We start from the raw sequence: 9,806 nt of genomic DNA on the forward strand, positions 1-9,806 counted from the left end.
GGCACATCTACGCGGCTATGATATAATAGGCATCACCGAAACATGGTGGGATGGGTCCTTTGACTGGAGTGTTGGAATGGAGGGTTATAGGCTTTTTAGAAAAGCCAGGCCCAGTAGGAGGGGAGGGGGAGTTGCCCTTTATGTTAGGGATAGGCTGGAGAGTATGGAACTCTGACTGGGGACAGGTGATCAGTTAACAGAGAGTTTGTGGGCCAGGGTTAAGGGGAAATCGGTGACGGGACACATTACTGTGGGGATATGTTACAGACCACCTGATCAAGAGGAACCTGTGGATGAAGAACTCTACAGACAAATAGGAAAAGCCTCGCGCTCACAGGCCCTTGTTCTCATGGGGAACTTCAACCACCCTGACATTTGTTGGGGCAACGGTATGGCCAGGCACAAGCAATCCAGGAGGTTTCTCGATTGTGTGGAAGACAACTTCCTTCTGCAAGCAATAAAGGAGCCAATGAGGAGAGGTGCCCTGCTTGACCTTGTGCTCACCAACAGGGAAGGGCTTGTTGGAAATGTGACTCTCCAGGGAAGTCTTGGATGCAGTGATCATGAGATGGTCGAATTTGAGGTCCTCAAGACAGTGAGAAGGGCGTGCAGTAAGCTCAGCAGACTTTGGGCTCTTCAGGAACCTGCTTAGCAAGGTTCCATGGGATGTAGCCCTAGAGGGCAAGGGGGCCCAAGACTCTTGGTTAACATTCAAGGATCACCTGCTACAAGCTCAGGGGTGTTGCATGCCAACTAGAAAGAAGTGCAGCAGGAGGGCCAGGAGACCTCCTTGGATGGATAAGGAGCTGCTGAGAAAAATTCACAGGAAAAAAGAGGCTTATAAAAGGTGGAAGCAAGGACAGGTGGCCTGGGATGAATACAGGGATGTTGTCAGGGTAGTTAGGGACCAAGTTAGGAAAGCTAAGGCCCAATTGGAGCTAAACTTGGCAAGGGATGTTAAAGATAATAGGAATGGATTTTATAGGTATGTAGCGGCTAAAAAACAGACTAGGGACAACGTAGGCCCCCTCCGGAAGCTTTCAGGAGAACTGGCTACACAGGACTTGGAGAAGGCTGAGGTTCTGAATGGCTTCTTCGCCACAGCCTTCACTGTCAAAGGCTCTGACCGCAGCACCCAAGTCTTGGAAGGCGGACGCAGGGACTGTGAAAACCTAGAACTTGGGCCCACTGTACACGAGGATCTGGTTCGAGACCATCTTAAGAACCTGAATGTACACAAGTCCATGGGACCTGATGAAATCCATCTGCGGGTCCTGAAGGAGCTGGCAAATGAAGTTGCAAAGCCATTGGCCGTCATATTTGAAAAATCATGGCAGTCAGGTGAAGTTCCTGACGACTGGAAAAAGGGAAATATAACCCCCATTTTCAAGAAGGGGAAAATGGATGATCCAGGGAATTACAGATCAGTCAGTCTCATCTCTGTGCCTGGCAAAATCTGGGAGCAGATTCTCCTGGAAGACATGCTTAAAGTACATGAAAAACAACAAGGTGCTTGGTGACAGCCAGCATGGCTTTACTAGGGGAAAATCCTGCCTGACCAATTTGGTGGCCTTCTATCATGGGCCTATGGAACTGATGGACAGGGGTGGAGCAGTTGACATCATCTACCTGGACTTGTGCAGAGTGTTCAACACTGTCCCACATGACATCTTTGTCTCTAAATTGGAGAGACATCAATTCGATAGGTGGACCACTCGGTGGATAAAGAACTGGCTGGATGGTCGCACTCAAAGAGTTGTGGTCAACGGTTCAATGTCCAGCTGGAGATCAGTAATGAGTGCTGTCCCTCAGGGATCAGTGTTGGGACCGGTCTTGTTCAACATCTTTGTCAGTGACATGGACAGTGGGATTGAGTGCATCCTCAGCAAGTTTGCCAATGACACCAAGCTGTGTGGTACTGTGGATACGCTGGAGGGAAGGAATGCCATCCAGAGGGACCTGGACACCTTTGTGAGGTGGGGTGATGCCAACCTCATGAAATTTAACCATGCCAAGTGCAAGGTCCTACCCCTGGGTTGGAGCAATCCCAGGCACAGCTACAGGTTGGGCAAAAAGGAAATTCATGGTAGTCCTGCAGAAAAGGACTTGGGGGTGTTGGTCAATGAGAAAATGAACATGAGCCAGCAGTGTGCACTCACAGCCCAGAAAGCAACCGTGTCCTGGGCTGCATCAAAATGAACGTGACCAGCAGGTCCAAGGGGGTGATCCTGCCCCTCTACTCTGCTCTCGTGAGACCTCACTTGGAGCATTGTGTGCAGTTCTGGTGTCCTCAACATAAAAAGGACATGGAACTGTTGGAACAATCCAGAGGAGGCCGCGAGGATGATCAGGGGACTGGAGCACCTCCTGTATGGAGACAGGCTGAGAAGTTGGGGCTGTTCAGCCTGGAGAAGAGAAGGCTGCGTGGAGACCTCATAGCAGCCTTCCAGTATCTGAAGGGGGCCTACAGGGATGCTGGAGACGGACTCTTCATTAGGGACTGTAGTGACAGGACAAGGGGTGATGGGTTAAAACTTAAACAGCAGAAGTTTAGATTGGATATAAGGAAGAAATTCTTTACTGTGAGGGTGGTGAGGCACTGGAATGGGTTGCCCAGGGAGGTTGTGAATGCTCCATCCCTGGCAGTGTTCAAGGCCAGGCTGGACAGAGCCTTGGGTGCCATGGTTTAGTGTGAGGTATCCCTGCCCATGGCAGGGGGGTTGGTTCTGGATGATCTTGAGGTCCTTTCCAATCCTAACTATTCTATAATTCTATGATTCTATGCTCCAGCCCCTGATCATCCTCATGGCCTCCTCTGGATTGTTCCAGCAGCTCCATGTCCTTTTTATGTTGAGGACACCAGAACTGCACACAATACGCCAAGTGAGGTCTCACGAGAGCAGAGTAGCGGTACAGGACCACCTCCTTGGACCTGCTGGTCATGCTCCTTTTGATGCAGCCCAGGACACGGTTGCTTTCTGGGCTGTGAGCACACACTGAAGCTGGCTCATGTTCATTTTCTCATCAACCAACACCCCCAAGTCCTTCTCCTTGGGCTGCTCTGAATCTCTTCTCTGCCCAACCTGTAGCTGTGCCTGGGATTGCTCCGACCCAGGTGTAGGACCTTGCACTTGGCATGGTTAAACTTCATGAGGTTGGCATCAGGCCACCTCACAAATGTGTCCAGGTCCCTCTGGATGGCATTCTTTCCCTCCAGCATATCAACAGAACCACACAGCTTGGTGTCATTGGCAAACTTGCTGAGGATGCACTCAATCCCACTGTCCATGTCACTGACAAAGATGTTGAACATGACCGGTCCCAACATCAATTCCACTCGTTACTGATCTCCAGCTGGACATTGAACCATTGACCACAACTCTTTGTGTGCAGCCATCCAGCCAGTTCTTTATCTACCGAGCGGTCCACCTATCAAATTGATATCTCTCCAATTTAGAGACAAAGATGTCATGTGGGACAGTGTCGAATGCTTTGCACAGGTTGAGGTAGATGATGTCAACTGCTCCACCCCTGTCCATCAGTTCCATAGGCCCATGATAGAAGGCCACCAAATTGGTCAGGCAGGATTTTCCCCTAGTAAAGCCATGCTGGCTGTCACCAAGCACCTTGCTGTTTTTCATGTGCTTTAAGCATGTCTTCCAGGAGAATCTGCTCCCAGATTTTGCCAGGCACAGAGGTGAGACTGACTGGTCTGTAGTTCCCCGGGTCATCCATTTTCCCTTTCTTGAAAATGGGGGTTATATTTCCCTTTTTCCAGTCATTGGGAACTTCACCTGACTGCCATGATTTTTCAAATATGATGGCCAATGGCTTTGCAACTTCATTTGCCAGCTCCTTCAGGACCCGCAGATGGATTTCATCAGGTCCCATGGACTTGTGTACATTCAGGTTCTTAAGATGATCTCGAACCAGATCCTGTCCTACAGTGGGCCCAAGGTCTTCATTCTCACAGTCCCTGTGTCCGCCTTCCAAGGCTTGGGTGGTGCAGTCAGAGCATTTGCCAGTGAAGACTGAGGCAAAGAAGTAATTGAGAACCTCAGCCTTCTGCAGCCTTCAGTCCTTTTCAGGGCTGAAGGACTAGGAGAAAAGTTTCTTAGCCATGTGTATATGCAGCAGTTTCTTTAATGAGCTTTTCTTCCTGCAATGGTGAGGTAGAATAGAGGCTGTCTAGGTACTGGCTAAATGAACTGTAAATACTCTTCCAAATATTCTTTCTCTGCTAACTGCTGAGTTCAAAGTATTTGCTTCTTGCATTGTTATACTGTGCTAGTTTTCACAGCCTTTCACTGTAGACAGCATCTTACCTTACAATGGCCAGAAGTTTCCAGCTTTTCTTGAACAACAGTTTTAAAGCCTTTTTTGAAATAGAGATAAAAGCCATATAGCATAAGAAGAAGGAATGTTCCATATTTGTTCTTATGAAATTAGTACAACTTTTTTCCTATACTTTTGCAGAAACATCTGCTTAGTTTTCTCATTATTAATAGTAATAATATTTTCATGTGTTTCTTTATAAGGACAAAATAATTAAAATGGAGCCTCAGATCTAATTTTTCCCCCCAGAGGGAATATTTCCTGATTTAACATCTAATCTTTTTATTCAAGTAAAAAGTGAACACCTAACTCACATAAATTACAGAATCCAGAACTGTTTTCTAAAGTTGCTATTATATAAATATTGTACTGCATAATTTGTATAATACAATGTAATTTCACTTTTCTTTTTGGTGAGGCATATGCTTTGAATTTAGAACTGCTATTATGCTTGAGTGATCCTGAAATAAAGAGATCACAGTTCTGGGTGGAGATCATAATGAAGTCATGGTGCTCTAAAATAATAAAAAAACAGGAATAGTTTTAAATTGTTCTTTCATCTTGGTTTAATTTTTCATTACTTTTTTTACTCACACACAGGGCAAAATATTGCTACAGTAATTCATCTGACTGCTAATCAGAATTACAGTAGATGAAAGAACCTTACTAATAACAAGTGTTAAAATGTATGAAGTATTCATACAATAATGCTATTGACAATGATAATAATAGTCCCTGTTTCTTAATGTCCTTCTCTGGGTGTTTTCTACCAACACGTTTTGATCTGACTGATGAGTTGAATTGGCTGAAGGACTGGGCTATGATTGAAAGCCATGGCCATCTCATGAATGGCCGTTTCATCATGGGGAGCCCTGGGCAGAGATGGGCAGAGAAAGCAGGAGTGAGGAGGGTCAGGTACAGAGAGAAGGGAGAGGGCAAAGAGGAGGGGAAGAGAGCAAGAGCCTGGTCTTTCCACAGTAGGGACTGTGAGATCATGGAATCAAAGAATGCTTTGGGTTGGGAAGGAGCTTACAATCATCCAGTTCCAACCCCCTGCCATGGGCAGCTCAGGTTATAATGCAATCTCATTTCAGGAGCTAAAGCTGTTGTCATGGTCTAGAGCCACGGTCCTGAGCCTTTTTCTTTGGCCTGAAGATGACAGCCTCTTCTTCCTTGCATCTCTCCATGTATACAGGGGCCGGTTGAAAGGAGTAATAGGGGGGTTCTGTGCTTCCTCTAAAGAGTAGCCCTTTACAAACCTGTGTTAGATTCCCAATTACAAACACTACTTTAGATTACATAGAAGTGGAGACATGCATTAAAGGACCTCAATGTCCTTCAGTTTCTTGTTACACCTACGGAAGGTATGGGAAATAGACAAAAACATGCTTCAGTTGTAAATGAGGATGATATATTGCAGAAAGGAAAGAGCTGTGTAGTGGTGGTCCTGCACAGCTTTATCAGTGGCATTGCCCTGCCAGTTGTGGCACAAGTGGGGGTTGTCAGAACAGGCAGGAGTGGCCAAGAATACTTAAGCAGTGAAGTATGATGGCTGAAAACCAGAAGTGCTCTTGAATCCTGAGAAGTGCAGACTCATCCTATCCCGTGGATTGATTTTAATGGTTAGAGAAAGGTACAAGTACCTCCATTAAAATACATCTCTTCAGAAAAAAACATCCAATAGCATAAATAATTTAACATTATAAACAAATGACAAATAAAACATCCTAATAGCAGAGGATGTAGGATGCTTGTACTGCATTAAAATAGATCAAGTGGCTCAATTATGCTTTGTCAGGAAGAGAGGGATGTCAATATCGTGGGGCACACTAGCCAATCCAGATACCTCAGGTTAAATTCTCCTGCCAAGGACTGTTCCTCTTAAGACTGTGTCTCAAGTAGTGTGGGGAAACTGGAGAAAGTTACATTGAGGATACTCTCAAAGCCTGCCTGGGCCATCTGCTGCATACTGTGCTGATAACTTATGCTGATGGACATTGCTCAGGAGCCTCCTAATATTGTTTTAAAGCCATGAGGTCATATTCCCTGGAAATGGCCTACCCAGAGGTGTTTGGTGTGCAATTAGTCCAGTCCCATTTCATCACATTAAAATACGTTTGTCTGAAGAAATGGCACTGTGTCATGTAGATGGTTTCTGTAGTCTCCCTATGCTTGATGCAGCTTCATTCATGTTAAAGCAGTTTCCCCTTTGACTTTTGATGGTAAAACTGGTGTTCCCCTAAGCTCTGAGTCAATCTCTGCTCTATTATTGAAAGGCTCCTATAGATTTAATAGCTGGCATCATGTTTGGAAGTTGGTAACATTCTAGTCTGCTACAGACACCCCTTCTGCACCGGGCCAGGTTTTAGATGTGCTGTAAGGAGTAAGAGCAGCCTAAGGGAGGAGAGAGATACTAACGTGATAGGTACAATAAAATGAGGTTCGAGTTAATTCCTTTGTTACATGTAGCGCTGTGAGGAGAGGGTTTTAAGCATTCTCAGGGAAGCAAGATATGGTTAATACTGGTTATGATAAGCTGACGCACGGAGCTATCTGCCACTGAAGCTGAGCTGCCATTTATCAGCAACCGAGCAGTGAGGTACCTGCCCTTCTCTCCCCCATATCCGCCCTTCCCTCCCTGTTCCCATTTTCAACGTTCTGAGTGCCACCGCGTGGAGAAATTGTGCAATAACGTCTTTTTTTAACACGGAATTAATAAATCACGTCACTGTTTGACAACCGGGAGCTTCCACCCACTGATGAACTCGTGTTGTTAAGGAATCATGCGCTGCTCTTAGCGTTTCGTTTTCTTCTCCAACACACACAGTGCAGGTGGTGCAACTTCTGTGCCTCTCTCTGGGTGATGTCTCCCAGCATCACAACAGAAAATCCTCACATGTTCCGTTGAGGAGCTGAGGATCATTACTGATCGATTTATCAGCACAGTTTTGTTTATTCACATGACTAGGTTGATGCAAAGATAGATGTTACATCCCTTATGTATTAGGGATGTTTGGTGTATTAGAACACTGTGATGGGAGCCATTACTACAGTAAGATTGTGAATTCCCAGACTTTCAGTGTGAAGAAAAAGAGGATCCTCATCCATAGGACATCAACTGTCTGGAGACATCTGAAGGGCAGCAGTAGAAACTGAGATCTGCTGCACTTCCAAACCAATCACCACAGCTGCTGAGGTAATTGTCTTACTGCTAATTTCGTAAGTGAAGTTGGCATTGCCCTTATTTCATGCTCATCAAAACATCAACAAGTGTTATTATTTATGTACTTCTTCTGCTCTAGTTTTATAACATTGATTCTTTCCCCTCCGGTGAGAAATAGCAGTTACATGATGTGTATTTATATACATGACAGGTAAAGATTCACAAGGAGAGGCAGCACTTCACTGATTGAAAACCAGAGCAAATCTTAGGCATGCAATCTTTTCCAGGACTGATGTTGATAAAAGTCTTAGAAAACTAAATATAGATAAAATAGAAAATAGAATAAATATACAAAAAATACAAGTTTAGTTTATATTATTCAGCTAGCTATATTGAGAGATAAAGGGGTTGGTAATTGTCGTACAGAAAGGAAGTGTTGGCAAGAAGAAAGGTGATGATATAATTAACCCCTAGGGGATAGAGACATAATTGTTGGTTGTAGGAAAAGTAAGTAAAACATCATTTCCCATAAAACCAATCTAATGAGCCTGCAACATTTAGTATCCCGTAGTTGTGTATTAAGTTCGTAAGTTCAGGATGAAGACTTAAGAGGTCACAGATAAAAGGTTATTTTGTAAAACTCATCTCCTTTATTCATTTTCTGTAGGAGAACATACTGGTGAACAACTTTGATTTTTCTCCCCTATGATTTATAGAAAAGCATTTCAAATTGTGTCACAGACCAGAGCTAAAGCACATTCACTCCATCTTTTTACTTTGAGGAAAGGCATTCACTACAGATTCATGTTGGCAAGTTTGCATTCATACCCTTGCAGGGTCTGGCTTCATGCAGTTGATGGTAGCCTACATGAGGCTTCCTGCTGCTGCTGCTGAGTGTGGTGATACTATGGGATGTTTGACAGCTAGGAGCTCTGCTTGAGTAGCATACATCAAAGAAGAACAAACACACTCTTTTGGCAGCATAACTCAGTTTGAGTGAATTGTAGAAAGACGTACAAATACTTGCTCCAATAGACATCCGTCAGCCTAAATAACTGCAGAACACCTGAGCTCTTGGCATAAACCACACAAGAAAAGCACCTATGTATTATTGCTCCCATTGTAAGAGGTATTGGGAAATTTAATAAATCACTTTAAGGTCATATAAGAACCCTAAAAGTAGTAGGGATAGAGAGGCTCCTGGTCCTTCTCTTTAAGCAATTGAATGTGCATTCTCCAACTGCACATCAGGAAGAAAAGGCTGAACTAGAATCATGGAATAGTTAGGGCTGGAAAGGACCTTAAGATCATCTAGTTCCAGCCCCCTGCCATGGGCATGGAATTAATTCTGTTTCAGGTGGTTTCTCTGGGAAGTTGTCATTTAGACACACTGGTGTGTAGCTCAACCTGACCTTTAGATGTCACATCAACTTTGGGTTCACCTTTGTGGATTCATTAAGTCTAATGGGATCAGCTGCTTCTGTTTAATGGTTTGCCAAGTGAAAGTTTCAGTTTCATTCCTGTGATGTCCTTACAGCAGTGTGCCTGCTGGATCTGACAGACACATGGGTACATTACATGTCAGACAACGACTGATAACGATTCTCATAAACACTAATACACAGATGAGGACAAAGCCTGAGGAAGAGATCACATTTGCAAGATTTTACTATTTCCTGGGTTCCTTAGGGGAGTACAGAAATTATTATTCCACATTTAATTCATCAAAAGGAAATACAAATACTTTAAAGGGAAAAAAAAATGTATTACGATACTGTCGTGGTTTAAACCAAGTCCCCCAACTCCCGGAGAGTTAGGAAGGAGAATCCAAGGAATGCAGCCCCCACGGATTGAGATAAGAACGGTTTAATAGCTAAGGCATAACACAATAATAATGATACAGCCAATAACAAGCGAAAAGAATACAACATCCCACTAGCCACCGACCCATAACTCACTCCACCCTGCCTGGCCGAGCACCGCGTGCTCCCTCCTCCATTTTCCTCCAGAGCTCCACCCTTCCAGCTCTCTCCCCCAGTTGCATCCTGGGCATCATGTGCTATGGTATGGAATACCTCATTGGCTAGCCTGGGTCAGGTGTCCTGTCTCTCCTTCCTCCCAGCCTCCCCTCCTCCACCTGGCTGGAGCACGTGCTCAGAAAAAACCTTGAACAAAAACACCCTCAAAACATGCTCACTATCAAGCAACTGTTCCCAGCCCAGAAGTCAAAACACAGCACTGCACCAGCTACAAGAAGGAGAAAAATGACTGCTACTGCTCAACCCATGACAGATGCATTAGAATGCTC

Source organism: Melopsittacus undulatus, chromosome Z (genome assembly GCF_012275295.1).
Source record: "Melopsittacus undulatus isolate bMelUnd1 chromosome Z, bMelUnd1.mat.Z, whole genome shotgun sequence".
NCBI lineage: Eukaryota > Metazoa > Chordata > Aves > Psittaciformes > Psittaculidae > Melopsittacus > Melopsittacus undulatus.